This window comes from Leptodactylus fuscus, unplaced genomic scaffold (genome assembly GCF_031893055.1).
Source record: "Leptodactylus fuscus isolate aLepFus1 unplaced genomic scaffold, aLepFus1.hap2 HAP2_SCAFFOLD_369, whole genome shotgun sequence".
NCBI lineage: Eukaryota > Metazoa > Chordata > Amphibia > Anura > Leptodactylidae > Leptodactylus > Leptodactylus fuscus.
The window spans coordinates 87,480-113,844 of record NW_027440392.1 but is presented as its reverse complement, the minus strand read 5'-3'; the positions used below and the strand labels follow the sequence as shown (position 1 = coordinate 113,844).

Sequence of the window (26,365 nt, the reverse complement as noted above, 5' to 3'; positions counted from 1 at the left end):
TAAACCACTCCCACCGTTTGACCACACCCATTCAAGTGTCCGGTCAAGTGCAAGTTCAGAAATAAATTTATGCCCAAAAATTTTAAAAGAATTCAATGCATTTAAAATTGAATAAAATGGCAGCAAATCAGACACTTTGCAGCAGTAATGTCATTTGCAATCAATCAATCAATCAATCAATCAATCAAAGAAAATAATTAATGAAGTACCTTTCAGGTAGAGTCAGTCACAGCATCAGGCCACGTCCAACTGTCAATTTTCTCTTTGCTAGCTTGCCAGGTGCAGCAATCTTCTCTGTTGGTCGGTCAGTCCTCTGTCTCTTTCTTTCAACTGAATTGGAAAGGGGTGCACCGATCCTGGAAGTAATGCAATACCAGGTCAATGCGTGGAGTGGACAGAGCAAGCTCCGATTCCAGCTCCCTGTTCTAAAAATCCATTTAATATATGGTCCCCAGATAGGGGACGTATCAGATATTAAACTGATAAGAACAGATACTACACTTGATCTTAGCCAGAAGGCCGAGAAGCGATGGCAAGCGCTCGGCACCTGTTCTGGCGCCCTTCCGTGTTCACTGTGCACCGCTCAAGGTGTGCACCATGCTGCTGCAGCCCTATTTTGTTTTTTTTTTTGTTTTTTTTTCCTTTCCCTTAATGAAGTAGAAATCAATTAGCTTGTGCAGGTTTTCCCTACCTGCCACCAAAAGTGAAAAAAAAGAAAAGAAAAACTTTTGTGCAAGGCAAAGTGACATGTGCAAATGTTATCTTGTGACGCCAGCGGATTTTGCCGAATTTTGCGAATCTGCATAAACCACTCCCACCGTTTGACCACACCCATTCAAGTGTCCGGTCAAGTGCAAGTTCAGAAATAAATTTATGCCCAAAAATTTTAAAAGAATTCAATGCATTTAAAATTGAATAAAATGGCAGCAAATCAGACACTTTGCAGCAGTAATGTCATTTGCAATCAATCAATCAATCAATCAATCAATCAAAGAAAATAATTAATGAAGTACCTTTCAGGTAGAGTCAGTCACAGCATCAGGCCACGTCCAACTGTCAATTTTCTCTTTGCTAGCTTGCCAGGTGCAGCAATCTTCTCTGTTGGTCGGTCAGTCCTCTGTCTCTTTCTTTCAACTGAATTGGAAAGGGGTGCACCGATCCTGGAAGTAATGCAATACCAGGTCAATGCGTGGAGTGGACAGAGCAAGCTCCGATTCCAGCTCCCTGTTCTAAAAATCCATTTAATATATGGTCCCCAGATAGGGGACGTATCAGATATTAAACTGATAAGAACAGATACTACACTTGATCTTAGCCAGAAGGCCGAGAAGCGATGGCAAGCGCTCGGCACCTGTTCTGGCGCCCTTCCGTGTTCACTGTGCACCGCTCAAGGTGTGCACCATGCTGCTGCAGCCCTATTTTGTTTTTTTTTTTGTTTTTTTTTCCTTTCCCTTAATGAAGTAGAAATCAATTAGCTTGTGCAGGTTTTCCCTACCTGCCACCAAAAGTGAAAAAAAAGAAAAGAAAAACTTTTGTGCAAGGCAAAGTGACATGTGCAAATGTTATCTTGTGACGCCAGCGGATTTTGCCGAATTTTGCGAATCTGCATAAACCACTCCCACCGTTTGACCACACCCATTCAAGTGTCCGGTCAAGTGCAAGTTCAGAAATAAATTTATGCCCAAAAATTTTAAAAGAATTCAATGCATTTAAAATTGAATAAAATGGCAGCAAATCAGACACTTTGCAGCAGTAATGTCATTTGCAATCAATCAATCAATCAATCAATCAATCAAAGAAAATAATTAATGAAGTACCTTTCAGGTAGAGTCAGTCACAGCATCAGGCCACGTCCAACTGTCAATTTTCTCTTTGCTAGCTTGCCAGGTGCAGCAATCTTCTCTGTTGGTCGGTCAGTCCTCTGTCTCTTTCTTTCAACTGAATTGGAAAGGGGTGCACCGATCCTGGAAGTAATGCAATACCAGGTCAATGCGTGGAGTGGACAGAGCAAGCTCCGATTCCAGCTCCCTGTTCTAAAAATCCATTTAATATATGGTCCCCAGATAGGGGACGTATCAGATATTAAACTGATAAGAACAGATACTACACTTGATCTTAGCCAGAAGGCCGAGAAGCGATGGCAAGCGCTCGGCACCTGTTCTGGCGCCCTTCCGTGTTCACTGTGCACCGCTCAAGGTGTGCACCATGCTGCTGCAGCCCTATTTTGTTTTTTTTTTTGTTTTTTTTTCCTTTCCCTTAATGAAGTAGAAATCAATTAGCTTGTGCAGGTTTTCCCTACCTGCCACCAAAAGTGAAAAAAAAGAAAAGAAAAACTTTTGTGCAAGGCAAAGTGACATGTGCAAATGTTATCTTGTGACGCCAGCGGATTTTGCCGAATTTTGCGAATCTGCATAAACCACTCCCACCGTTTGACCACACCCATTCAAGTGTCCGGTCAAGTGCAAGTTCAGAAATAAATTTATGCCCAAAAATTTTAAAAGAATTCAATGCATTTAAAATTGAATAAAATGGCAGCAAATCAGACACTTTGCAGCAGTAATGTCATTTGCAATCAATCAATCAATCAATCAATCAATCAAAGAAAATAATTAATGAAGTACCTTTCAGGTAGAGTCAGTCACAGCATCAGGCCACGTCCAACTGTCAATTTTCTCTTTGCTAGCTTGCCAGGTGCAGCAATCTTCTCTGTTGGTCGGTCAGTCCTCTGTCTCTTTCTTTCAACTGAATTGGAAAGGGGTGCACCGATCCTGGAAGTAATGCAATACCAGGTCAATGCGTGGAGTGGACAGAGCAAGCTCCGATTCCAGCTCCCTGTTCTAAAAATCCATTTAATATATGGTCCCCAGATAGGGGACGTATCAGATATTAAACTGATAAGAACAGATACTACACTTGATCTTAGCCAGAAGGCCGAGAAGCGATGGCAAGCGCTCGGCACCTGTTCTGGCGCCCTTCCGTGTTCACTGTGCACCGCTCAAGGTGTGCACCATGCTGCTGCAGCCCTATTTTGTTTTTTTTTTTGTTTTTTTTTCCTTTCCCTTAATGAAGTAGAAATCAATTAGCTTGTGCAGGTTTTCCCTACCTGCCACCAAAAGTGAAAAAAAAGAAAAGAAAAACTTTTGTGCAAGGCAAAGTGACATGTGCAAATGTTATCTTGTGACGCCAGCGGATTTTGCCGAATTTTGCGAATCTGCATAAACCACTCCCACCGTTTGACCACACCCATTCAAGTGTCCGGTCAAGTGCAAGTTCAGAAATAAATTTATGCCCAAAAATTTTAAAAGAATTCAATGCATTTAAAATTGAATAAAATGGCAGCAAATCAGACACTTTGCAGCAGTAATGTCATTTGCAATCAATCAATCAATCAATCAATCAATCAAAGAAAATAATTAATGAAGTACCTTTCAGGTAGAGTCAGTCACAGCATCAGGCCACGTCCAACTGTCAATTTTCTCTTTGCTAGCTTGCCAGGTGCAGCAATCTTCTCTGTTGGTCGGTCAGTCCTCTGTCTCTTTCTTTCAACTGAATTGGAAAGGGGTGCACCGATCCTGGAAGTAATGCAATACCAGGTCAATGCGTGGAGTGGACAGAGCAAGCTCCGATTCCAGCTCCCTGTTCTAAAAATCCATTTAATATATGGTCCCCAGATAGGGGACGTATCAGATATTAAACTGATAAGAACAGATACTACACTTGATCTTAGCCAGAAGGCCGAGAAGCGATGGCAAGCGCTCGGCACCTGTTCTGGCGCCCTTCCGTGTTCACTGTGCACCGCTCAAGGTGTGCACCATGCTGCTGCAGCCCTATTTTGTTTTTTTTTTTGTTTTTTTTTCCTTTCCCTTAATGAAGTAGAAATCAATTAGCTTGTGCAGGTTTTCCCTACCTGCCACCAAAAGTGAAAAAAAAGAAAAGAAAAACTTTTGTGCAAGGCAAAGTGACATGTGCAAATGTTATCTTGTGACGCCAGCGGATTTTGCCGAATTTTGCGAATCTGCATAAACCACTCCCACCGTTTGACCACACCCATTCAAGTGTCCGGTCAAGTGCAAGTTCAGAAATAAATTTATGCCCAAAAATTTTAAAAGAATTCAATGCATTTAAAATTGAATAAAATGGCAGCAAATCAGACACTTTGCAGCAGTAATGTCATTTGCAATCAATCAATCAATCAATCAATCAATCAAAGAAAATAATTAATGAAGTACCTTTCAGGTAGAGTCAGTCACAGCATCAGGCCACGTCCAACTGTCAATTTTCTCTTTGCTAGCTTGCCAGGTGCAGCAATCTTCTCTGTTGGTCGGTCAGTCCTCTGTCTCTTTCTTTCAACTGAATTGGAAAGGGGTGCACCGATCCTGGAAGTAATGCAATACCAGGTCAATGCGTGGAGTGGACAGAGCAAGCTCCGATTCCAGCTCCCTGTTCTAAAAATCCATTTAATATATGGTCCCCAGATAGGGGACGTATCAGATATTAAACTGATAAGAACAGATACTACACTTGATCTTAGCCAGAAGGCCGAGAAGCGATGGCAAGCGCTCGGCACCTGTTCTGGCGCCCTTCCGTGTTCACTGTGCACCGCTCAAGGTGTGCACCATGCTGCTGCAGCCCTATTTTGTTTTTTTTTTTGTTTTTTTTTCCTTTCCCTTAATGAAGTAGAAATCAATTAGCTTGTGCAGGTTTTCCCTACCTGCCACCAAAAGTGAAAAAAAAGAAAAGAAAAACTTTTGTGCAAGGCAAAGTGACATGTGCAAATGTTATCTTGTGACGCCAGCGGATTTTGCCGAATTTTGCGAATCTGCATAAACCACTCCCACCGTTTGACCACACCCATTCAAGTGTCCGGTCAAGTGCAAGTTCAGAAATAAATTTATGCCCAAAAATTTTAAAAGAATTCAATGCATTTAAAATTGAATAAAATGGCAGCAAATCAGACACTTTGCAGCAGTAATGTCATTTGCAATCAATCAATCAATCAATCAATCAATCAAAGAAAATAATTAATGAAGTACCTTTCAGGTAGAGTCAGTCACAGCATCAGGCCACGTCCAACTGTCAATTTTCTCTTTGCTAGCTTGCCAGGTGCAGCAATCTTCTCTGTTGGTCGGTCAGTCCTCTGTCTCTTTCTTTCAACTGAATTGGAAAGGGGTGCACCGATCCTGGAAGTAATGCAATACCAGGTCAATGCGTGGAGTGGACAGAGCAAGCTCCGATTCCAGCTCCCTGTTCTAAAAATCCATTTAATATATGGTCCCCAGATAGGGGACGTATCAGATATTAAACTGATAAGAACAGATACTACACTTGATCTTAGCCAGAAGGCCGAGAAGCGATGGCAAGCGCTCGGCACCTGTTCTGGCGCCCTTCCGTGTTCACTGTGCACCGCTCAAGGTGTGCACCATGCTGCTGCAGCCCTATTTTGTTTTTTTTTTTGTTTTTTTTTCCTTTCCCTTAATGAAGTAGAAATCAATTAGCTTGTGCAGGTTTTCCCTACCTGCCACCAAAAGTGAAAAAAAAGAAAAGAAAAACTTTTGTGCAAGGCAAAGTGACATGTGCAAATGTTATCTTGTGACGCCAGCGGATTTTGCCGAATTTTGCGAATCTGCATAAACCACTCCCACCGTTTGACCACACCCATTCAAGTGTCCGGTCAAGTGCAAGTTCAGAAATAAATTTATGCCCAAAAATTTTAAAAGAATTCAATGCATTTAAAATTGAATAAAATGGCAGCAAATCAGACACTTTGCAGCAGTAATGTCATTTGCAATCAATCAATCAATCAATCAATCAATCAAAGAAAATAATTAATGAAGTACCTTTCAGGTAGAGTCAGTCACAGCATCAGGCCACGTCCAACTGTCAATTTTCTCTTTGCTAGCTTGCCAGGTGCAGCAATCTTCTCTGTTGGTCGGTCAGTCCTCTGTCTCTTTCTTTCAACTGAATTGGAAAGGGGTGCACCGATCCTGGAAGTAATGCAATACCAGGTCAATGCGTGGAGTGGACAGAGCAAGCTCCGATTCCAGCTCCCTGTTCTAAAAATCCATTTAATATATGGTCCCCAGATAGGGGACGTATCAGATATTAAACTGATAAGAACAGATACTACACTTGATCTTAGCCAGAAGGCCGAGAAGCGATGGCAAGCGCTCGGCACCTGTTCTGGCGCCCTTCCGTGTTCACTGTGCACCGCTCAAGGTGTGCACCATGCTGCTGCAGCCCTATTTTGTTTTTTTTTTTGTTTTTTTTTCCTTTCCCTTAATGAAGTAGAAATCAATTAGCTTGTGCAGGTTTTCCCTACCTGCCACCAAAAGTGAAAAAAAAGAAAAGAAAAACTTTTGTGCAAGGCAAAGTGACATGTGCAAATGTTATCTTGTGACGCCAGCGGATTTTGCCGAATTTTGCGAATCTGCATAAACCACTCCCACCGTTTGACCACACCCATTCAAGTGTCCGGTCAAGTGCAAGTTCAGAAATAAATTTATGCCCAAAAATTTTAAAAGAATTCAATGCATTTAAAATTGAATAAAATGGCAGCAAATCAGACACTTTGCAGCAGTAATGTCATTTGCAATCAATCAATCAATCAATCAATCAATCAAAGAAAATAATTAATGAAGTACCTTTCAGGTAGAGTCAGTCACAGCATCAGGCCACGTCCAACTGTCAATTTTCTCTTTGCTAGCTTGCCAGGTGCAGCAATCTTCTCTGTTGGTCGGTCAGTCCTCTGTCTCTTTCTTTCAACTGAATTGGAAAGGGGTGCACCGATCCTGGAAGTAATGCAATACCAGGTCAATGCGTGGAGTGGACAGAGCAAGCTCCGATTCCAGCTCCCTGTTCTAAAAATCCATTTAATATATGGTCCCCAGATAGGGGACGTATCAGATATTAAACTGATAAGAACAGATACTACACTTGATCTTAGCCAGAAGGCCGAGAAGCGATGGCAAGCGCTCGGCACCTGTTCTGGCGCCCTTCCGTGTTCACTGTGCACCGCTCAAGGTGTGCACCATGCTGCTGCAGCCCTATTTTGTTTTTTTTTTTGTTTTTTTTTCCTTTCCCTTAATGAAGTAGAAATCAATTAGCTTGTGCAGGTTTTCCCTACCTGCCACCAAAAGTGAAAAAAAAGAAAAGAAAAACTTTTGTGCAAGGCAAAGTGACATGTGCAAATGTTATCTTGTGACGCCAGCGGATTTTGCCGAATTTTGCGAATCTGCATAAACCACTCCCACCGTTTGACCACACCCATTCAAGTGTCCGGTCAAGTGCAAGTTCAGAAATAAATTTATGCCCAAAAATTTTAAAAGAATTCAATGCATTTAAAATTGAATAAAATGGCAGCAAATCAGACACTTTGCAGCAGTAATGTCATTTGCAATCAATCAATCAATCAATCAATCAATCAAAGAAAATAATTAATGAAGTACCTTTCAGGTAGAGTCAGTCACAGCATCAGGCCACGTCCAACTGTCAATTTTCTCTTTGCTAGCTTGCCAGGTGCAGCAATCTTCTCTGTTGGTCGGTCAGTCCTCTGTCTCTTTCTTTCAACTGAATTGGAAAGGGGTGCACCGATCCTGGAAGTAATGCAATACCAGGTCAATGCGTGGAGTGGACAGAGCAAGCTCCGATTCCAGCTCCCTGTTCTAAAAATCCATTTAATATATGGTCCCCAGATAGGGGACGTATCAGATATTAAACTGATAAGAACAGATACTACACTTGATCTTAGCCAGAAGGCCGAGAAGCGATGGCAAGCGCTCGGCACCTGTTCTGGCGCCCTTCCGTGTTCACTGTGCACCGCTCAAGGTGTGCACCATGCTGCTGCAGCCCTATTTTGTTTTTTTTTTTGTTTTTTTTTCCTTTCCCTTAATGAAGTAGAAATCAATTAGCTTGTGCAGGTTTTCCCTACCTGCCACCAAAAGTGAAAAAAAAGAAAAGAAAAACTTTTGTGCAAGGCAAAGTGACATGTGCAAATGTTATCTTGTGACGCCAGCGGATTTTGCCGAATTTTGCGAATCTGCATAAACCACTCCCACCGTTTGACCACACCCATTCAAGTGTCCGGTCAAGTGCAAGTTCAGAAATAAATTTATGCCCAAAAATTTTAAAAGAATTCAATGCATTTAAAATTGAATAAAATGGCAGCAAATCAGACACTTTGCAGCAGTAATGTCATTTGCAATCAATCAATCAATCAATCAATCAATCAAAGAAAATAATTAATGAAGTACCTTTCAGGTAGAGTCAGTCACAGCATCAGGCCACGTCCAACTGTCAATTTTCTCTTTGCTAGCTTGCCAGGTGCAGCAATCTTCTCTGTTGGTCGGTCAGTCCTCTGTCTCTTTCTTTCAACTGAATTGGAAAGGGGTGCACCGATCCTGGAAGTAATGCAATACCAGGTCAATGCGTGGAGTGGACAGAGCAAGCTCCGATTCCAGCTCCCTGTTCTAAAAATCCATTTAATATATGGTCCCCAGATAGGGGACGTATCAGATATTAAACTGATAAGAACAGATACTACACTTGATCTTAGCCAGAAGGCCGAGAAGCGATGGCAAGCGCTCGGCACCTGTTCTGGCGCCCTTCCGTGTTCACTGTGCACCGCTCAAGGTGTGCACCATGCTGCTGCAGCCCTATTTTGTTTTTTTTTTTGTTTTTTTTTCCTTTCCCTTAATGAAGTAGAAATCAATTAGCTTGTGCAGGTTTTCCCTACCTGCCACCAAAAGTGAAAAAAAAGAAAAGAAAAACTTTTGTGCAAGGCAAAGTGACATGTGCAAATGTTATCTTGTGACGCCAGCGGATTTTGCCGAATTTTGCGAATCTGCATAAACCACTCCCACCGTTTGACCACACCCATTCAAGTGTCCGGTCAAGTGCAAGTTCAGAAATAAATTTATGCCCAAAAATTTTAAAAGAATTCAATGCATTTAAAATTGAATAAAATGGCAGCAAATCAGACACTTTGCAGCAGTAATGTCATTTGCAATCAATCAATCAATCAATCAATCAATCAAAGAAAATAATTAATGAAGTACCTTTCAGGTAGAGTCAGTCACAGCATCAGGCCACGTCCAACTGTCAATTTTCTCTTTGCTAGCTTGCCAGGTGCAGCAATCTTCTCTGTTGGTCGGTCAGTCCTCTGTCTCTTTCTTTCAACTGAATTGGAAAGGGGTGCACCGATCCTGGAAGTAATGCAATACCAGGTCAATGCGTGGAGTGGACAGAGCAAGCTCCGATTCCAGCTCCCTGTTCTAAAAATCCATTTAATATATGGTCCCCAGATAGGGGACGTATCAGATATTAAACTGATAAGAACAGATACTACACTTGATCTTAGCCAGAAGGCCGAGAAGCGATGGCAAGCGCTCGGCACCTGTTCTGGCGCCCTTCCGTGTTCACTGTGCACCGCTCAAGGTGTGCACCATGCTGCTGCAGCCCTATTTTGTTTTTTTTTTTGTTTTTTTTTCCTTTCCCTTAATGAAGTAGAAATCAATTAGCTTGTGCAGGTTTTCCCTACCTGCCACCAAAAGTGAAAAAAAAGAAAAGAAAAACTTTTGTGCAAGGCAAAGTGACATGTGCAAATGTTATCTTGTGACGCCAGCGGATTTTGCCGAATTTTGCGAATCTGCATAAACCACTCCCACCGTTTGACCACACCCATTCAAGTGTCCGGTCAAGTGCAAGTTCAGAAATAAATTTATGCCCAAAAATTTTAAAAGAATTCAATGCATTTAAAATTGAATAAAATGGCAGCAAATCAGACACTTTGCAGCAGTAATGTCATTTGCAATCAATCAATCAATCAATCAATCAATCAAAGAAAATAATTAATGAAGTACCTTTCAGGTAGAGTCAGTCACAGCATCAGGCCACGTCCAACTGTCAATTTTCTCTTTGCTAGCTTGCCAGGTGCAGCAATCTTCTCTGTTGGTCGGTCAGTCCTCTGTCTCTTTCTTTCAACTGAATTGGAAAGGGGTGCACCGATCCTGGAAGTAATGCAATACCAGGTCAATGCGTGGAGTGGACAGAGCAAGCTCCGATTCCAGCTCCCTGTTCTAAAAATCCATTTAATATATGGTCCCCAGATAGGGGACGTATCAGATATTAAACTGATAAGAACAGATACTACACTTGATCTTAGCCAGAAGGCCGAGAAGCGATGGCAAGCGCTCGGCACCTGTTCTGGCGCCCTTCCGTGTTCACTGTGCACCGCTCAAGGTGTGCACCATGCTGCTGCAGCCCTATTTTGTTTTTTTTTTTGTTTTTTTTTCCTTTCCCTTAATGAAGTAGAAATCAATTAGCTTGTGCAGGTTTTCCCTACCTGCCACCAAAAGTGAAAAAAAAGAAAAGAAAAACTTTTGTGCAAGGCAAAGTGACATGTGCAAATGTTATCTTGTGACGCCAGCGGATTTTGCCGAATTTTGCGAATCTGCATAAACCACTCCCACCGTTTGACCACACCCATTCAAGTGTCCGGTCAAGTGCAAGTTCAGAAATAAATTTATGCCCAAAAATTTTAAAAGAATTCAATGCATTTAAAATTGAATAAAATGGCAGCAAATCAGACACTTTGCAGCAGTAATGTCATTTGCAATCAATCAATCAATCAATCAATCAATCAAAGAAAATAATTAATGAAGTACCTTTCAGGTAGAGTCAGTCACAGCATCAGGCCACGTCCAACTGTCAATTTTCTCTTTGCTAGCTTGCCAGGTGCAGCAATCTTCTCTGTTGGTCGGTCAGTCCTCTGTCTCTTTCTTTCAACTGAATTGGAAAGGGGTGCACCGATCCTGGAAGTAATGCAATACCAGGTCAATGCGTGGAGTGGACAGAGCAAGCTCCGATTCCAGCTCCCTGTTCTAAAAATCCATTTAATATATGGTCCCCAGATAGGGGACGTATCAGATATTAAACTGATAAGAACAGATACTACACTTGATCTTAGCCAGAAGGCCGAGAAGCGATGGCAAGCGCTCGGCACCTGTTCTGGCGCCCTTCCGTGTTCACTGTGCACCGCTCAAGGTGTGCACCATGCTGCTGCAGCCCTATTTTGTTTTTTTTTTTGTTTTTTTTTCCTTTCCCTTAATGAAGTAGAAATCAATTAGCTTGTGCAGGTTTTCCCTACCTGCCACCAAAAGTGAAAAAAAAGAAAAGAAAAACTTTTGTGCAAGGCAAAGTGACATGTGCAAATGTTATCTTGTGACGCCAGCGGATTTTGCCGAATTTTGCGAATCTGCATAAACCACTCCCACCGTTTGACCACACCCATTCAAGTGTCCGGTCAAGTGCAAGTTCAGAAATAAATTTATGCCCAAAAATTTTAAAAGAATTCAATGCATTTAAAATTGAATAAAATGGCAGCAAATCAGACACTTTGCAGCAGTAATGTCATTTGCAATCAATCAATCAATCAATCAATCAATCAAAGAAAATAATTAATGAAGTACCTTTCAGGTAGAGTCAGTCACAGCATCAGGCCACGTCCAACTGTCAATTTTCTCTTTGCTAGCTTGCCAGGTGCAGCAATCTTCTCTGTTGGTCGGTCAGTCCTCTGTCTCTTTCTTTCAACTGAATTGGAAAGGGGTGCACCGATCCTGGAAGTAATGCAATACCAGGTCAATGCGTGGAGTGGACAGAGCAAGCTCCGATTCCAGCTCCCTGTTCTAAAAATCCATTTAATATATGGTCCCCAGATAGGGGACGTATCAGATATTAAACTGATAAGAACAGATACTACACTTGATCTTAGCCAGAAGGCCGAGAAGCGATGGCAAGCGCTCGGCACCTGTTCTGGCGCCCTTCCGTGTTCACTGTGCACCGCTCAAGGTGTGCACCATGCTGCTGCAGCCCTATTTTGTTTTTTTTTTTGTTTTTTTTTCCTTTCCCTTAATGAAGTAGAAATCAATTAGCTTGTGCAGGTTTTCCCTACCTGCCACCAAAAGTGAAAAAAAAGAAAAGAAAAACTTTTGTGCAAGGCAAAGTGACATGTGCAAATGTTATCTTGTGACGCCAGCGGATTTTGCCGAATTTTGCGAATCTGCATAAACCACTCCCACCGTTTGACCACACCCATTCAAGTGTCCGGTCAAGTGCAAGTTCAGAAATAAATTTATGCCCAAAAATTTTAAAAGAATTCAATGCATTTAAAATTGAATAAAATGGCAGCAAATCAGACACTTTGCAGCAGTAATGTCATTTGCAATCAATCAATCAATCAATCAATCAATCAAAGAAAATAATTAATGAAGTACCTTTCAGGTAGAGTCAGTCACAGCATCAGGCCACGTCCAACTGTCAATTTTCTCTTTGCTAGCTTGCCAGGTGCAGCAATCTTCTCTGTTGGTCGGTCAGTCCTCTGTCTCTTTCTTTCAACTGAATTGGAAAGGGGTGCACCGATCCTGGAAGTAATGCAATACCAGGTCAATGCGTGGAGTGGACAGAGCAAGCTCCGATTCCAGCTCCCTGTTCTAAAAATCCATTTAATATATGGTCCCCAGATAGGGGACGTATCAGATATTAAACTGATAAGAACAGATACTACACTTGATCTTAGCCAGAAGGCCGAGAAGCGATGGCAAGCGCTCGGCACCTGTTCTGGCGCCCTTCCGTGTTCACTGTGCACCGCTCAAGGTGTGCACCATGCTGCTGCAGCCCTATTTTGTTTTTTTTTTTGTTTTTTTTTCCTTTCCCTTAATGAAGTAGAAATCAATTAGCTTGTGCAGGTTTTCCCTACCTGCCACCAAAAGTGAAAAAAAAGAAAAGAAAAACTTTTGTGCAAGGCAAAGTGACATGTGCAAATGTTATCTTGTGACGCCAGCGGATTTTGCCGAATTTTGCGAATCTGCATAAACCACTCCCACCGTTTGACCACACCCATTCAAGTGTCCGGTCAAGTGCAAGTTCAGAAATAAATTTATGCCCAAAAATTTTAAAAGAATTCAATGCATTTAAAATTGAATAAAATGGCAGCAAATCAGACACTTTGCAGCAGTAATGTCATTTGCAATCAATCAATCAATCAATCAATCAATCAAAGAAAATAATTAATGAAGTACCTTTCAGGTAGAGTCAGTCACAGCATCAGGCCACGTCCAACTGTCAATTTTCTCTTTGCTAGCTTGCCAGGTGCAGCAATCTTCTCTGTTGGTCGGTCAGTCCTCTGTCTCTTTCTTTCAACTGAATTGGAAAGGGGTGCACCGATCCTGGAAGTAATGCAATACCAGGTCAATGCGTGGAGTGGACAGAGCAAGCTCCGATTCCAGCTCCCTGTTCTAAAAATCCATTTAATATATGGTCCCCAGATAGGGGACGTATCAGATATTAAACTGATAAGAACAGATTTTTTTTTTAAGTTGAAATCTACCACAAAGGGTAGCATCTTTATTTAACATTTTATCAATACACATCAACTTAACATTTTATACAAAAATAAATCATTTACACATACAATACACATACTTGTTTACATATCACATCATATTAAGCATTTTTCCAACATTTTAACATATTAATTCCTTTGACCAATCTATATTTAATCTCTTTACTAATTCCTCCTGAGCTTCTGCACTTTTCCTATATTTACCTTTATGACTTTTTTTCCTAACACTTGTTGGATATCCCCCCTGCATAGCAAGAAGAAATAGTGCAGTCATTTCTACATTATTCAAGCATTTTTTATCTAGTGCTTCCCTAACTATAGGGTCATTAATTGAGTACCGATCATAGAAACCCTCATGATCCTTATGAAAGTCCCTCACAGCCTGGCCCCTTTCCTCATTAAAGTTTTCTAACTCTTCTCTTAGTGCATCCTGATCTTCAATTGCTTTACACAACAATACATTTACCATTTCCTCACTAGGCTTTTTGTATTTTGCTTCTATCCCATCTCCATAATCAGCTTTTTCTACCTTTATTATTTCAGTTACCTTTGCCTTCAATTTACATACTTTATTAAACGGCACAACCTCCTCCAAACATTTTCCTGTGTTAAAATCACACAACACTCCATAAGACAAAGTTTCCCCCACCCTCCGCATTGAAGGTAAACCTGTAAGAGAAACATCAGAGCTGGGCTCTGTTTTTTGAGTCCCACACACAGTCTCTGTTTTTCCCATCTTGGATCCTGAATCAAAAGGAAAGTCCTTACAATCAGTCTTTGTTTCTTCTTTATCAGTCCTTATTTTGTCCATACTGGAGGATCTTTTACCAAGACCCTCCCAATAGCAATATCCAGTGTTTCCACCGAAATCAATGTCCCCATCAAGCTGGCTTAGGTTCTCCTCTTTGATCCAGACGGAGAACCTCTTTCTACCAGTCCAGAAACCAACCTTGTTTAACAGGTCTTTCTTAAATCTGCATACCGGGGCAACCAACTTCACAAAGCTCAAAATCTCCGAGGTCGTCACGAACGGATCGTCCATGGATACCACCAAAGTTTTCCATCCGCCCTGCAAGGAGGTCAAGCAAGCCACACGGTCCCTGATCCCAGCGATCCCTCCTTCGTTCCACCTCCGGAAGGCCTCCGAGCACAGGAACTCCGATCTGAACGTGACATCGCAAGAGCCTCTGGCGGTGTTCCACTGCATGGCAAAGACGTCATCTCGGGTCATCATCAGGTCCTCCAACAGGATTCTAGCCATCACCGTCTCATCCCAAGCGTCCAAGGAAGCCTCTTTCTTGGGGAAGAACCGCAAGCAGAACTTCTTCCTCTTTAGCTCCATAGTCACCAACACCGTCTCAGCCAAGCCTGCGAAAATCAATAGATTGACCAGGTGATCGCTCCTCGTTGCCCCGGGACTAAGCCTCAAACCCTATAGCAGCATGTGCTTCCACCCAGGCTATAAACCTGGGTTTCCACACAAGGCCGAGTAGAGGGTACCCGGGGCACCTCCGGCTAAGACCCTTGGCAGCACACAAACACTAAACAGTAAGTATGCTACACTTGATCTTAGCCAAAAGGCCGAGAAGCGATGGCAAGCGCTCGGCACCTGTTCTGGCGCCCTTCCGTGTTCACTGTGCACCGCTCAAGGTGTGCACCATGCTGCTGCAGCCCTATTTTGTTTTTTTTTTTGTTTTTTTTTCCTTTCCCTTAATGAAGTAGAAATCAATTAGCTTGTGCAGGTTTTCCCTACCTGCCACCAAAAGTGAAAAAAAAGAAAAGAAAAACTTTTGTGCAAGGCAAAGTGACATGTGCAAATGTTATCTTGTGACGCCAGCGGATTTTGCCGAATTTTGCGAATCTGCATAAACCACTCCCACCGTTTGACCACACCCATTCAAGTGTCCGGTCAAGTGCAAGTTCAGAAATAAATTTATGCCCAAAAATTTTAAAAGAATTCAATGCATTTAAAATTGAATAAAATGGCAGCAAATCAGACACTTTGCAGCAGTAATGTCATTTGCAATCAATCAATCAATCAATCAATCAATCAAAGAAAATAATTAATGAAGTACCTTTCAGGTAGAGTCAGTCACAGCATCAGGCCACGTCCAACTGTCAATTTTCTCTTTGCTAGCTTGCCAGGTGCAGCAATCTTCTCTGTTGGTCGGTCAGTCCTCTGTCTCTTTCTTTCAACTGAATTGGAAAGGGGTGCACCGATCCTGGAAGTAATGCAATACCAGGTCAATGCGTGGAGTGGACAGAGCAAGCTCCGATTCCAGCTCCCTGTTCTAAAAATCCATTTAATATATGGTCCCCAGATAGGGGACGTATCAGATATTAAACTGATAAGAACAGATACTACACTTGATCTTAGCCAGAAGGCCGAGAAGCGATGGCAAGCGCTCGGCACCTGTTCTGGCGCCCTTCCGTGTTCACTGTGCACCGCTCAAGGTGTGCACCATGCTGCTGCAGCCCTATTTTGTTTTTTTTTTTGTTTTTTTTTCCTTTCCCTTAATGAAGTAGAAATCAATTAGCTTGTGCAGGTTTTCCCTACCTGCCACCAAAAGTGAAAAAAAAGAAAAGAAAAACTTTTGTGCAAGGCAAAGTGACATGTGCAAATGTTATCTTGTGACGCCAGCGGATTTTGCCGAATTTTGCGAATCTGCATAAACCACTCCCACCGTTTGACCACACCCATTCAAGTGTCCGGTCAAGTGCAAGTTCAGAAATAAATTTATGCCCAAAAATTTTAAAAGAATTCAATGCATTTAAAATTGAATAAAATGGCAGCAAATCAGACACTTTGCAGCAGTAATGTCATTTGCAATCAATCAATCAATCAATCAATCAATCAAAGAAAATAATTAATGAAGTACCTTTCAGGTAGAGTCAGTCACAGCATCAGGCCACGTCCAACTGTCAATTTTCTCTTTGCTAGCTTGCCAGGTGCAGCAATCTTCTCTGTTGGTCGGTCAGTCCTCTGTCTCTTTCTTTCAACTGAATTGGAAAGGGGTGCACCGATCCTGGAAGTAATGCAATACCAGGTCAATGCGTGGAGTGGACAGAGCAAGCTCCGATTCCAGCTCCCTGTTCTAAAAATCCATTTAATATATGGTCCCCAGATAGGGGACGTATCAGATATTAAACTGATAAGAACAGATACTACACTTGATCTTAGCCAGAAGGCCGAGAAGCGATGGCAAGCGCTCGGCACCTGTTCTGGCGCCCTTCCGTGTTCACTGTGCACCGCTCAAGGTGTGCACCATGCTGCTGCAGCCCTATTTTGTTTTTTTTTTTGTTTTTTTTTCCTTTCCCTTAATGAAGTAGAAATCAATTAGCTTGTGCAGGTTTTCCCTACCTGCCACCAAAAGTGAAAAAAAAGAAAAGAAAAACTTTTGTGCAAGGCAAAGTGACATGTGCAAATGTTATCTTGTGACGCCAGCGGATTTTGCCGAATTTTGCGAATCTGCATAAACCACTCCCACCGTTTGACCACACCCATTCAAGTGTCCGGTCAAGTGCAAGTTCAGAAATAAATTTATGCCCAAAAATTTTAAAAGAATTCAATGCATTTAAAATTGAATAAAATGGCAGCAAATCAGACACTTTGCAGCAGTAATGTCATTTGCAATCAATCAATCAATCAATCAATCAATCAAAGAAAATAATTAATGAAGTACCTTTCAGGTAGAGTCAGTCACAGCATCAGGCCACGTCCAACTGTCAATTTTCTCTTTGCTAGCTTGCCAGGTGCAGCAATCTTCTCTGTTGGTCGGTCAGTCCTCTGTCTCTTTCTTTCAACTGAATTGGAAAGGGGTGCACCGATCCTGGAAGTAATGCAATACCAGGTCAATGCGTGGAGTGGACAGAGCAAGCTCCGATTCCAGCTCCCTGTTCTAAAAATCCATTTAATATATGGTCCCCAGATAGGGGACGTATCAGATATTAAACTGATAAGAACAGATACTACACTTGATCTTAGCCAGAAGGCCGAGAAGCGATGGCAAGCGCTCGGCACCTGTTCTGGCGCCCTTCCGTGTTCACTGTGCACCGCTCAAGGTGTGCACCATGCTGCTGCAGCCCTATTTTGTTTTTTTTTTTGTTTTTTTTTCCTTTCCCTTAATGAAGTAGAAATCAATTAGCTTGTGCAGGTTTTCCCTACCTGCCACCAAAAGTGAAAAAAAAGAAAAGAAAAACTTTTGTGCAAGGCAAAGTGACATGTGCAAATGTTATCTTGTGACGCCAGCGGATTTTGCCGAATTTTGCGAATCTGCATAAACCACTCCCACCGTTTGACCACACCCATTCAAGTGTCCGGTCAAGTGCAAGTTCAGAAATAAATTTATGCCCAAAAATTTTAAAAGAATTCAATGCATTTAAAATTGAATAAAATGGCAGCAAATCAGACACTTTGCAGCAGTAATGTCATTTGCAATCAATCAATCAATCAATCAATCAATCAAAGAAAATAATTAATGAAGTACCTTTCAGGTAGAGTCAGTCACAGCATCAGGCCACGTCCAACTGTCAATTTTCTCTTTGCTAGCTTGCCAGGTGCAGCAATCTTCTCTGTTGGTCGGTCAGTCCTCTGTCTCTTTCTTTCAACTGAATTGGAAAGGGGTGCACCGATCCTGGAAGTAATGCAATACCAGGTCAATGCGTGGAGTGGACAGAGCAAGCTCCGATTCCAGCTCCCTGTTCTAAAAATCCATTTAATATATGGTCCCCAGATAGGGGACGTATCAGATATTAAACTGATAAGAACAGATACTACACTTGATCTTAGCCAGAAGGCCGAGAAGCGATGGCAAGCGCTCGGCACCTGTTCTGGCGCCCTTCCGTGTTCACTGTGCACCGCTCAAGGTGTGCACCATGCTGCTGCAGCCCTATTTTGTTTTTTTTTTTGTTTTTTTTTCCTTTCCCTTAATGAAGTAGAAATCAATTAGCTTGTGCAGGTTTTCCCTACCTGCCACCAAAAGTGAAAAAAAAGAAAAGAAAAACTTTTGTGCAAGGCAAAGTGACATGTGCAAATGTTATCTTGTGACGCCAGCGGATTTTGCCGAATTTTGCGAATCTGCATAAACCACTCCCACCGTTTGACCACACCCATTCAAGTGTCCGGTCAAGTGCAAGTTCAGAAATAAATTTATGCCCAAAAATTTTAAAAGAATTCAATGCATTTAAAATTGAATAAAATGGCAGCAAATCAGACACTTTGCAGCAGTAATGTCATTTGCAATCAATCAATCAATCAATCAATCAATCAAAGAAAATAATTAATGAAGTACCTTTCAGGTAGAGTCAGTCACAGCATCAGGCCACGTCCAACTGTCAATTTTCTCTTTGCTAGCTTGCCAGGTGCAGCAATCTTCTCTGTTGGTCGGTCAGTCCTCTGTCTCTTTCTTTCAACTGAATTGGAAAGGGGTGCACCGATCCTGGAAGTAATGCAATACCAGGTCAATGCGTGGAGTGGACAGAGCAAGCTCCGATTCCAGCTCCCTGTTCTAAAAATCCATTTAATATATGGTCCCCAGATAGGGGACGTATCAGATATTAAACTGATAAGAACAGATACTACACTTGATCTTAGCCAGAAGGCCGAGAAGCGATGGCAAGCGCTCGGCACCTGTTCTGGCGCCCTTCCGTGTTCACTGTGCACCGCTCAAGGTGTGCACCATGCTGCTGCAGCCCTATTTTGTTTTTTTTTTTGTTTTTTTTTCCTTTCCCTTAATGAAGTAGAAATCAATTAGCTTGTGCAGGTTTTCCCTACCTGCCACCAAAAGTGAAAAAAAAGAAAAGAAAAACTTTTGTGCAAGGCAAAGTGACATGTGCAAATGTTATCTTGTGACGCCAGCGGATTTTGCCGAATTTTGCGAATCTGCATAAACCACTCCCACCGTTTGACCACACCCATTCAAGTGTCCGGTCAAGTGCAAGTTCAGAAATAAATTTATGCCCAAAAATTTTAAAAGAATTCAATGCATTTAAAATTGAATAAAATGGCAGCAAATCAGACACTTTGCAGCAGTAATGTCATTTGCAATCAATCAATCAATCAATCAATCAATCAAAGAAAATAATTAATGAAGTACCTTTCAGGTAGAGTCAGTCACAGCATCAGGCCACGTCCAACTGTCAATTTTCTCTTTGCTAGCTTGCCAGGTGCAGCAATCTTCTCTGTTGGTCGGTCAGTCCTCTGTCTCTTTCTTTCAACTGAATTGGAAAGGGGTGCACCGATCCTGGAAGTAATGCAATACCAGGTCAATGCGTGGAGTGGACAGAGCAAGCTCCGATTCCAGCTCCCTGTTCTAAAAATCCATTTAATATATGGTCCCCAGATAGGGGACGTATCAGATATTAAACTGATAAGAACAGATACTACACTTGATCTTAGCCAGAAGGCCGAGAAGCGATGGCAAGCGCTCGGCACCTGTTCTGGCGCCCTTCCGTGTTCACTGTGCACCGCTCAAGGTGTGCACCATGCTGCTGCAGCCCTATTTTGTTTTTTTTTTTGTTTTTTTTTCCTTTCCCTTAATGAAGTAGAAATCAATTAGCTTGTGCAGGTTTTCCCTACCTGCCACCAAAAGTGAAAAAAAAGAAAAGAAAAACTTTTGTGCAAGGCAAAGTGACATGTGCAAATGTTATCTTGTGACGCCAGCGGATTTTGCCGAATTTTGCGAATCTGCATAAACCACTCCCACCGTTTGACCACACCCATTCAAGTGTCCGGTCAAGTGCAAGTTCAGAAATAAATTTATGCCCAAAAATTTTAAAAGAATTCAATGCATTTAAAATTGAATAAAATGGCAGCAAATCAGACACTTTGCAGCAGTAATGTCATTTGCAATCAATCAATCAATCAATCAATCAATCAAAGAAAATAATTAATGAAGTACCTTTCAGGTAGAGTCAGTCACAGCATCAGGCCACGTCCAACTGTCAATTTTCTCTTTGCTAGCTTGCCAGGTGCAGCAATCTTCTCTGTTGGTCGGTCAGTCCTCTGTCTCTTTCTTTCAACTGAATTGGAAAGGGGTGCACCGATCCTGGAAGTAATGCAATACCAGGTCAATGCGTGGAGTGGACAGAGCAAGCTCCGATTCCAGCTCCCTGTTCTAAAAATCCATTTAATATATGGTCCCCAGATAGGGGACGTATCAGATATTAAACTGATAAGAACAGATACTACACTTGATCTTAGCCAGAAGGCCGAGAAGCGATGGCAAGCGCTCGGCACCTGTTCTGGCGCCCTTCCGTGTTCACTGTGCACCGCTCAAGGTGTGCACCATGCTGCTGCAGCCCTATTTTGTTTTTTTTTTTGTTTTTTTTTCCTTTCCCTTAATGAAGTAGAAATCAATTAGCTTGTGCAGGTTTTCCCTACCTGCCACCAAAAGTGAAAAAAAAGAAAAGAAAAACTTTTGTGCAAGGCAAAGTGACATGTGCAAATGTTATCTTGTGACGCCAGCGGATTTTGCCGAATTTTGCGAATCTGCATAAACCACTCCCACCGTTTGACCACACCCATTCAAGTGTCCGGTCAAGTGCAAGTTCAGAAATAAATTTATGCCCAAAAATTTTAAAAGAATTCAATGCATTTAAAATTGAATAAAATGGCAGCAAATCAGACACTTTGCAGCAGTAATGTCATTTGCAATCAATCAATCAATCAATCAATCAATCAAAGAAAATAATTAATGAAGTACCTTTCAGGTAGAGTCAGTCACAGCATCAGGCCACGTCCAACTGTCAATTTTCTCTTTGCTAGCTTGCCAGGTGCAGCAATCTTCTCTGTTGGTCGGTCAGTCCTCTGTCTCTTTCTTTCAACTGAATTGGAAAGGGGTGCACCGATCCTGGAAGTAATGCAATACCAGGTCAATGCGTGGAGTGGACAGAGCAAGCTCCGATTCCAGCTCCCTGTTCTAAAAATCCATTTAATATATGGTCCCCAGATAGGGGACGTATCAGATATTAAACTGATAAGAACAGATACTACACTTGATCTTAGCCAGAAGGCCGAGAAGCGATGGCAAGCGCTCGGCACCTGTTCTGGCGCCCTTCCGTGTTCACTGTGCACCGCTCAAGGTGTGCACCATGCTGCTGCAGCCCTATTTTGTTTTTTTTTTTGTTTTTTTTTCCTTTCCCTTAATGAAGTAGAAATCAATTAGCTTGTGCAGGTTTTCCCTACCTGCCACCAAAAGTGAAAAAAAAGAAAAGAAAAACTTTTGTGCAAGGCAAAGTGACATGTGCAAATGTTATCTTGTGACGCCAGCGGATTTTGCCGAATTTTGCGAATCTGCATAAACCACTCCCACCGTTTGACCACACCCATTCAAGTGTCCGGTCAAGTGCAAGTTCAGAAATAAATTTATGCCCAAAAATTTTAAAAGAATTCAATGCATTTAAAATTGAATAAAATGGCAGCAAATCAGACACTTTGCAGCAGTAATGTCATTTGCAATCAATCAATCAATCAATCAATCAATCAAAGAAAATAATTAATGAAGTACCTTTCAGGTAGAGTCAGTCACAGCATCAGGCCACGTCCAACTGTCAATTTTCTCTTTGCTAGCTTGCCAGGTGCAGCAATCTTCTCTGTTGGTCGGTCAGTCCTCTGTCTCTTTCTTTCAACTGAATTGGAAAGGGGTGCACCGATCCTGGAAGTAATGCAATACCAGGTCAATGCGTGGAGTGGACAGAGCAAGCTCCGATTCCAGCTCCCTGTTCTAAAAATCCATTTAATATATGGTCCCCAGATAGGGGACGTATCAGATATTAAACTGATAAGAACAGATACTACACTTGATCTTAGCCAGAAGGCCGAGAAGCGATGGCAAGCGCTCGGCACCTGTTCTGGCGCCCTTCCGTGTTCACTGTGCACCGCTCAAGGTGTGCACCATGCTGCTGCAGCCCTATTTTGTTTTTTTTTTTGTTTTTTTTTCCTTTCCCTTAATGAAGTAGAAATCAATTAGCTTGTGCAGGTTTTCCCTACCTGCCACCAAAAGTGAAAAAAAAGAAAAGAAAAACTTTTGTGCAAGGCAAAGTGACATGTGCAAATGTTATCTTGTGACGCCAGCGGATTTTGCCGAATTTTGCGAATCTGCATAAACCACTCCCACCGTTTGACCACACCCATTCAAGTGTCCGGTCAAGTGCAAGTTCAGAAATAAATTTATGCCCAAAAATTTTAAAAGAATTCAATGCATTTAAAATTGAATAAAATGGCAGCAAATCAGACACTTTGCAGCAGTAATGTCATTTGCAATCAATCAATCAATCAATCAATCAATCAAAGAAAATAATTAATGAAGTACCTTTCAGGTAGAGTCAGTCACAGCATCAGGCCACGTCCAACTGTCAATTTTCTCTTTGCTAGCTTGCCAGGTGCAGCAATCTTCTCTGTTGGTCGGTCAGTCCTCTGTCTCTTTCTTTCAACTGAATTGGAAAGGGGTGCACCGATCCTGGAAGTAATGCAATACCAGGTCAATGCGTGGAGTGGACAGAGCAAGCTCCGATTCCAGCTCCCTGTTCTAAAAATCCATTTAATATATGGTCCCCAGATAGGGGACGTATCAGATATTAAACTGATAAGAACAGATACTACACTTGATCTTAGCCAGAAGGCCGAGAAGCGATGGCAAGCGCTCGGCACCTGTTCTGGCGCCCTTCCGTGTTCACTGTGCACCGCTCAAGGTGTGCACCATGCTGCTGCAGCCCTATTTTGTTTTTTTTTTTGTTTTTTTTTCCTTTCCCTTAATGAAGTAGAAATCAATTAGCTTGTGCAGGTTTTCCCTACCTGCCACCAAAAGTGAAAAAAAAGAAAAGAAAAACTTTTGTGCAAGGCAAAGTGACATGTGCAAATGTTATCTTGTGACGCCAGCGGATTTTGCCGAATTTTGCGAATCTGCATAAACCACTCCCACCGTTTGACCACACCCATTCAAGTGTCCGGTCAAGTGCAAGTTCAGAAATAAATTTATGCCCAAAAATTTTAAAAGAATTCAATGCATTTAAAATTGAATAAAATGGCAGCAAATCAGACACTTTGCAGCAGTAATGTCATTTGCAATCAATCAATCAATCAATCAATCAATCAAAGAAAATAATTAATGAAGTACCTTTCAGGTAGAGTCAGTCACAGCATCAGGCCACGTCCAACTGTCAATTTTCTCTTTGCTAGCTTGCCAGGTGCAGCAATCTTCTCTGTTGGTCGGTCAGTCCTCTGTCTCTTTCTTTCAACTGAATTGGAAAGGGGTGCACCGATCCTGGAAGTAATGCAATACCAGGTCAATGCGTGGAGTGGACAGAGCAAGCTCCGATTCCAGCTCCCTGTTCTAAAAATCCATTTAATATATGGTCCCCAGATAGGGGACGTATCAGATATTAAACTGATAAGAACAGATACTACACTTGATCTTAGCCAGAAGGCCGAGAAGCGATGGCAAGCGCTCGGCACCTGTTCTGGCGCCCTTCCGTGTTCACTGTGCACCGCTCAAGGTGTGCACCATGCTGCTGCAGCCCTATTTTGTTTTTTTTTTTGTTTTTTTTTCCTTTCCCTTAATGAAGTAGAAATCAATTAGCTTGTGCAGGTTTTCCCTACCTGCCACCAAAAGTGAAAAAAAAGAAAAGAAAAACTTTTGTGCAAGGCAAAGTGACATGTGCAAATGTTATCTTGTGACGCCAGCGGATTTTGCCGAATTTTGCGAATCTGCATAAACCACTCCCACCGTTTGACCACACCCATTCAAGTGTCCGGTCAAGTGCAAGTTCAGAAATAAATTTATGCCCAAAAATTTTAAAAGAATTCAATGCATTTAAAATTGAATAAAATGGCAGCAAATCAGACACTTTGCAGCAGTAATGTCATTTGCAATCAATCAATCAATCAATCAATCAATCAAAGAAAATAATTAATGAAGTACCTTTCAGGTAGAGTCAGTCACAGCATCAGGCCACGTCCAACTGTCAATTTTCTCTTTGCTAGCTTGCCAGGTGCAGCAATCTTCTCTGTTGGTCGGTCAGTCCTCTGTCTCTTTCTTTCAACTGAATTGGAAAGGGGTGCACCGATCCTGGAAGTAATGCAATACCAGGTCAATGCGTGGAGTGGACAGAGCAAGCTCCGATTCCAGCTCCCTGTTCTAAAAATCCATTTAATATATGGTCCCCAGATAGGGGACGTATCAGATATTAAACTGATAAGAACAGATACTACACTTGATCTTAGCCAGAAGGCCGAGAAGCGATGGCAAGCGCTCGGCACCTGTTCTGGCGCCCTTCCGTGTTCACTGTGCACCGCTCAAGGTGTGCACCATGCTGCTGCAGCCCTATTTTGTTTTTTTTTTTGTTTTTTTTTCCTTTCCCTTAATGAAGTAGAAATCAATTAGCTTGTGCAGGTTTTCCCTACCTGCCACCAAAAGTGAAAAAAAAGAAAAGAAAAACTTTTGTGCAAGGCAAAGTGACATGTGCAAATGTTATCTTGTGACGCCAGCGGATTTTGCCGAATTTTGCGAATCTGCATAAACCACTCCCACCGTTTGACCACACCCATTCAAGTGTCCGGTCAAGTGCAAGTTCAGAAATAAATTTATGCCCAAAAATTTTAAAAGAATTCAATGCATTTAAAATTGAATAAAATGGCAGCAAATCAGACACTTTGCAGCAGTAATGTCATTTGCAATCAATCAATCAATCAATCAATCAATCAAAGAAAATAATTAATGAAGTACCTTTCAGGTAGAGTCAGTCACAGCATCAGGCCACGTCCAACTGTCAATTTTCTCTTTGCTAGCTTGCCAGGTGCAGCAATCTTCTCTGTTGGTCGGTCAGTCCTCTGTCTCTTTCTTTCAACTGAATTGGAAAGGGGTGCACCGATCCTGGAAGTAATGCAATACCAGGTCAATGCGTGGAGTGGACAGAGCAAGCTCCGATTCCAGCTCCCTGTTCTAAAAATCCATTTAATATATGGTCCCCAGATAGGGGACGTATCAGATATTAAACTGATAAGAACAGATACTACACTTGATCTTAGCCAGAAGGCCGAGAAGCGATGGCAAGCGCTCGGCACCTGTTCTGGCGCCCTTCCGTGTTCACTGTGCACCGCTCAAGGTGTGCACCATGCTGCTGCAGCCCTATTTTGTTTTTTTTTTTGTTTTTTTTTCCTTTCCCTTAATGAAGTAGAAATCAATTAGCTTGTGCAGGTTTTCCCTACCTGCCACCAAAAGTGAAAAAAAAGAAAAGAAAAACTTTTGTGCAAGGCAAAGTGACATGTGCAAATGTTATCTTGTGACGCCAGCGGATTTTGCCGAATTTTGCGAATCTGCATAAACCACTCCCACCGTTTGACCACACCCATTCAAGTGTCCGGTCAAGTGCAAGTTCAGAAATAAATTTATGCCCAAAAATTTTAAAAGAATTCAATGCATTTAAAATTGAATAAAATGGCAGCAAATCAGACACTTTGCAGCAGTAATGTCATTTGCAATCAATCAATCAATCAATCAATCAATCAAAGAAAATAATTAATGAAGTACCTTTCAGGTAGAGTCAGTCACAGCATCAGGCCACGTCCAACTGTCAATTTTCTCTTTGCTAGCTTGCCAGGTGCAGCAATCTTCTCTGTTGGTCGGTCAGTCCTCTGTCTCTTTCTTTCAACTGAATTGGAAAGGGGTGCACCGATCCTGGAAGTAATGCAATACCAGGTCAATGCGTGGAGTGGACAGAGCAAGCTCCGATTCCAGCTCCCTGTTCTAAAAATCCATTTAATATATGGTCCCCAGATAGGGGACGTATCAGATATTAAACTGATAAGAACAGATACTACACTTGATCTTAGCCAGAAGGCCGAGAAGCGATGGCAAGCGCTCGGCACCTGTTCTGGCGCCCTTCCGTGTTCACTGTGCACCGCTCAAGGTGTGCACCATGCTGCTGCAGCCCTATTTTGTTTTTTTTTTTGTTTTTTTTTCCTTTCCCTTA

General features: G+C 42.0%; 31 non-coding genes across 31 annotated transcripts; all 31 read right to left on the bottom strand.

Annotated features, from left to right (window-relative positions):
- Window positions 1-340: 340 nt before the first annotated feature.
- Window positions 341-531, bottom strand: LOC142188058 (U2 spliceosomal RNA). The gene has a single exon (XR_012712723.1). It is a non-coding gene; the product is annotated as a U2 spliceosomal RNA (small nuclear RNA).
- Window positions 532-1,144: 613 nt separating this feature from the next.
- Window positions 1,145-1,335, bottom strand: LOC142188057 (U2 spliceosomal RNA). Its single transcript, XR_012712722.1, has one exon. It is a non-coding gene; the product is annotated as a U2 spliceosomal RNA (small nuclear RNA).
- Window positions 1,336-1,948: 613 nt separating this feature from the next.
- On the bottom strand, window positions 1,949-2,139 carry LOC142188056 (U2 spliceosomal RNA). The gene has a single exon (XR_012712721.1). It is a non-coding gene; the product is annotated as a U2 spliceosomal RNA (small nuclear RNA).
- A 613-nt stretch (window positions 2,140-2,752) lies between these two features.
- On the bottom strand, window positions 2,753-2,943 carry LOC142188055 (U2 spliceosomal RNA). Its single transcript, XR_012712720.1, has one exon. It is a non-coding gene; the product is annotated as a U2 spliceosomal RNA (small nuclear RNA).
- Window positions 2,944-3,556: 613 nt separating this feature from the next.
- On the bottom strand, window positions 3,557-3,747 carry LOC142188054 (U2 spliceosomal RNA). Its single transcript, XR_012712719.1, has one exon. It is a non-coding gene; the product is annotated as a U2 spliceosomal RNA (small nuclear RNA).
- A 613-nt stretch (window positions 3,748-4,360) lies between these two features.
- LOC142188053 (U2 spliceosomal RNA) lies at window positions 4,361-4,551 on the bottom strand. Its single transcript, XR_012712718.1, has one exon. It is a non-coding gene; the product is annotated as a U2 spliceosomal RNA (small nuclear RNA).
- A 613-nt stretch (window positions 4,552-5,164) lies between these two features.
- LOC142188052 (U2 spliceosomal RNA) lies at window positions 5,165-5,355 on the bottom strand. The gene has a single exon (XR_012712717.1). It is a non-coding gene; the product is annotated as a U2 spliceosomal RNA (small nuclear RNA).
- A 613-nt stretch (window positions 5,356-5,968) lies between these two features.
- LOC142188051 (U2 spliceosomal RNA) lies at window positions 5,969-6,159 on the bottom strand. Its single transcript, XR_012712716.1, has one exon. It is a non-coding gene; the product is annotated as a U2 spliceosomal RNA (small nuclear RNA).
- Window positions 6,160-6,772: 613 nt separating this feature from the next.
- On the bottom strand, window positions 6,773-6,963 carry LOC142188050 (U2 spliceosomal RNA). The gene has a single exon (XR_012712715.1). It is a non-coding gene; the product is annotated as a U2 spliceosomal RNA (small nuclear RNA).
- A 613-nt stretch (window positions 6,964-7,576) lies between these two features.
- LOC142188049 (U2 spliceosomal RNA) lies at window positions 7,577-7,767 on the bottom strand. The gene has a single exon (XR_012712714.1). It is a non-coding gene; the product is annotated as a U2 spliceosomal RNA (small nuclear RNA).
- A 613-nt stretch (window positions 7,768-8,380) lies between these two features.
- On the bottom strand, window positions 8,381-8,571 carry LOC142188047 (U2 spliceosomal RNA). Its single transcript, XR_012712712.1, has one exon. It is a non-coding gene; the product is annotated as a U2 spliceosomal RNA (small nuclear RNA).
- Window positions 8,572-9,184: 613 nt separating this feature from the next.
- On the bottom strand, window positions 9,185-9,375 carry LOC142188046 (U2 spliceosomal RNA). The gene has a single exon (XR_012712711.1). It is a non-coding gene; the product is annotated as a U2 spliceosomal RNA (small nuclear RNA).
- A 613-nt stretch (window positions 9,376-9,988) lies between these two features.
- On the bottom strand, window positions 9,989-10,179 carry LOC142188045 (U2 spliceosomal RNA). Its single transcript, XR_012712710.1, has one exon. It is a non-coding gene; the product is annotated as a U2 spliceosomal RNA (small nuclear RNA).
- Window positions 10,180-10,792: 613 nt separating this feature from the next.
- LOC142188044 (U2 spliceosomal RNA) lies at window positions 10,793-10,983 on the bottom strand. The gene has a single exon (XR_012712709.1). It is a non-coding gene; the product is annotated as a U2 spliceosomal RNA (small nuclear RNA).
- Window positions 10,984-11,596: 613 nt separating this feature from the next.
- Window positions 11,597-11,787, bottom strand: LOC142188043 (U2 spliceosomal RNA). Its single transcript, XR_012712708.1, has one exon. It is a non-coding gene; the product is annotated as a U2 spliceosomal RNA (small nuclear RNA).
- A 613-nt stretch (window positions 11,788-12,400) lies between these two features.
- LOC142188042 (U2 spliceosomal RNA) lies at window positions 12,401-12,591 on the bottom strand. The gene has a single exon (XR_012712707.1). It is a non-coding gene; the product is annotated as a U2 spliceosomal RNA (small nuclear RNA).
- Window positions 12,592-13,204: 613 nt separating this feature from the next.
- On the bottom strand, window positions 13,205-13,393 carry LOC142188062 (U2 spliceosomal RNA). Its single transcript, XR_012712727.1, has one exon. It is a non-coding gene; the product is annotated as a U2 spliceosomal RNA (small nuclear RNA).
- A 2,209-nt stretch (window positions 13,394-15,602) lies between these two features.
- Window positions 15,603-15,793, bottom strand: LOC142188040 (U2 spliceosomal RNA). Its single transcript, XR_012712706.1, has one exon. It is a non-coding gene; the product is annotated as a U2 spliceosomal RNA (small nuclear RNA).
- Window positions 15,794-16,406: 613 nt separating this feature from the next.
- On the bottom strand, window positions 16,407-16,597 carry LOC142188039 (U2 spliceosomal RNA). Its single transcript, XR_012712705.1, has one exon. It is a non-coding gene; the product is annotated as a U2 spliceosomal RNA (small nuclear RNA).
- Window positions 16,598-17,210: 613 nt separating this feature from the next.
- Window positions 17,211-17,401, bottom strand: LOC142188038 (U2 spliceosomal RNA). The gene has a single exon (XR_012712704.1). It is a non-coding gene; the product is annotated as a U2 spliceosomal RNA (small nuclear RNA).
- Window positions 17,402-18,014: 613 nt separating this feature from the next.
- Window positions 18,015-18,205, bottom strand: LOC142188037 (U2 spliceosomal RNA). The gene has a single exon (XR_012712703.1). It is a non-coding gene; the product is annotated as a U2 spliceosomal RNA (small nuclear RNA).
- A 613-nt stretch (window positions 18,206-18,818) lies between these two features.
- Window positions 18,819-19,009, bottom strand: LOC142188035 (U2 spliceosomal RNA). The gene has a single exon (XR_012712701.1). It is a non-coding gene; the product is annotated as a U2 spliceosomal RNA (small nuclear RNA).
- Window positions 19,010-19,622: 613 nt separating this feature from the next.
- LOC142188034 (U2 spliceosomal RNA) lies at window positions 19,623-19,813 on the bottom strand. The gene has a single exon (XR_012712700.1). It is a non-coding gene; the product is annotated as a U2 spliceosomal RNA (small nuclear RNA).
- Window positions 19,814-20,426: 613 nt separating this feature from the next.
- LOC142188033 (U2 spliceosomal RNA) lies at window positions 20,427-20,617 on the bottom strand. Its single transcript, XR_012712699.1, has one exon. It is a non-coding gene; the product is annotated as a U2 spliceosomal RNA (small nuclear RNA).
- Window positions 20,618-21,230: 613 nt separating this feature from the next.
- On the bottom strand, window positions 21,231-21,421 carry LOC142188032 (U2 spliceosomal RNA). Its single transcript, XR_012712698.1, has one exon. It is a non-coding gene; the product is annotated as a U2 spliceosomal RNA (small nuclear RNA).
- Window positions 21,422-22,034: 613 nt separating this feature from the next.
- LOC142188031 (U2 spliceosomal RNA) lies at window positions 22,035-22,225 on the bottom strand. Its single transcript, XR_012712697.1, has one exon. It is a non-coding gene; the product is annotated as a U2 spliceosomal RNA (small nuclear RNA).
- Window positions 22,226-22,838: 613 nt separating this feature from the next.
- Window positions 22,839-23,029, bottom strand: LOC142188030 (U2 spliceosomal RNA). The gene has a single exon (XR_012712696.1). It is a non-coding gene; the product is annotated as a U2 spliceosomal RNA (small nuclear RNA).
- A 613-nt stretch (window positions 23,030-23,642) lies between these two features.
- On the bottom strand, window positions 23,643-23,833 carry LOC142188029 (U2 spliceosomal RNA). Its single transcript, XR_012712695.1, has one exon. It is a non-coding gene; the product is annotated as a U2 spliceosomal RNA (small nuclear RNA).
- A 613-nt stretch (window positions 23,834-24,446) lies between these two features.
- LOC142188028 (U2 spliceosomal RNA) lies at window positions 24,447-24,637 on the bottom strand. Its single transcript, XR_012712694.1, has one exon. It is a non-coding gene; the product is annotated as a U2 spliceosomal RNA (small nuclear RNA).
- Window positions 24,638-25,250: 613 nt separating this feature from the next.
- On the bottom strand, window positions 25,251-25,441 carry LOC142188027 (U2 spliceosomal RNA). The gene has a single exon (XR_012712693.1). It is a non-coding gene; the product is annotated as a U2 spliceosomal RNA (small nuclear RNA).
- Window positions 25,442-26,054: 613 nt separating this feature from the next.
- LOC142188026 (U2 spliceosomal RNA) lies at window positions 26,055-26,245 on the bottom strand. The gene has a single exon (XR_012712692.1). It is a non-coding gene; the product is annotated as a U2 spliceosomal RNA (small nuclear RNA).
- Window positions 26,246-26,365: the final 120 nt, after the last annotated feature.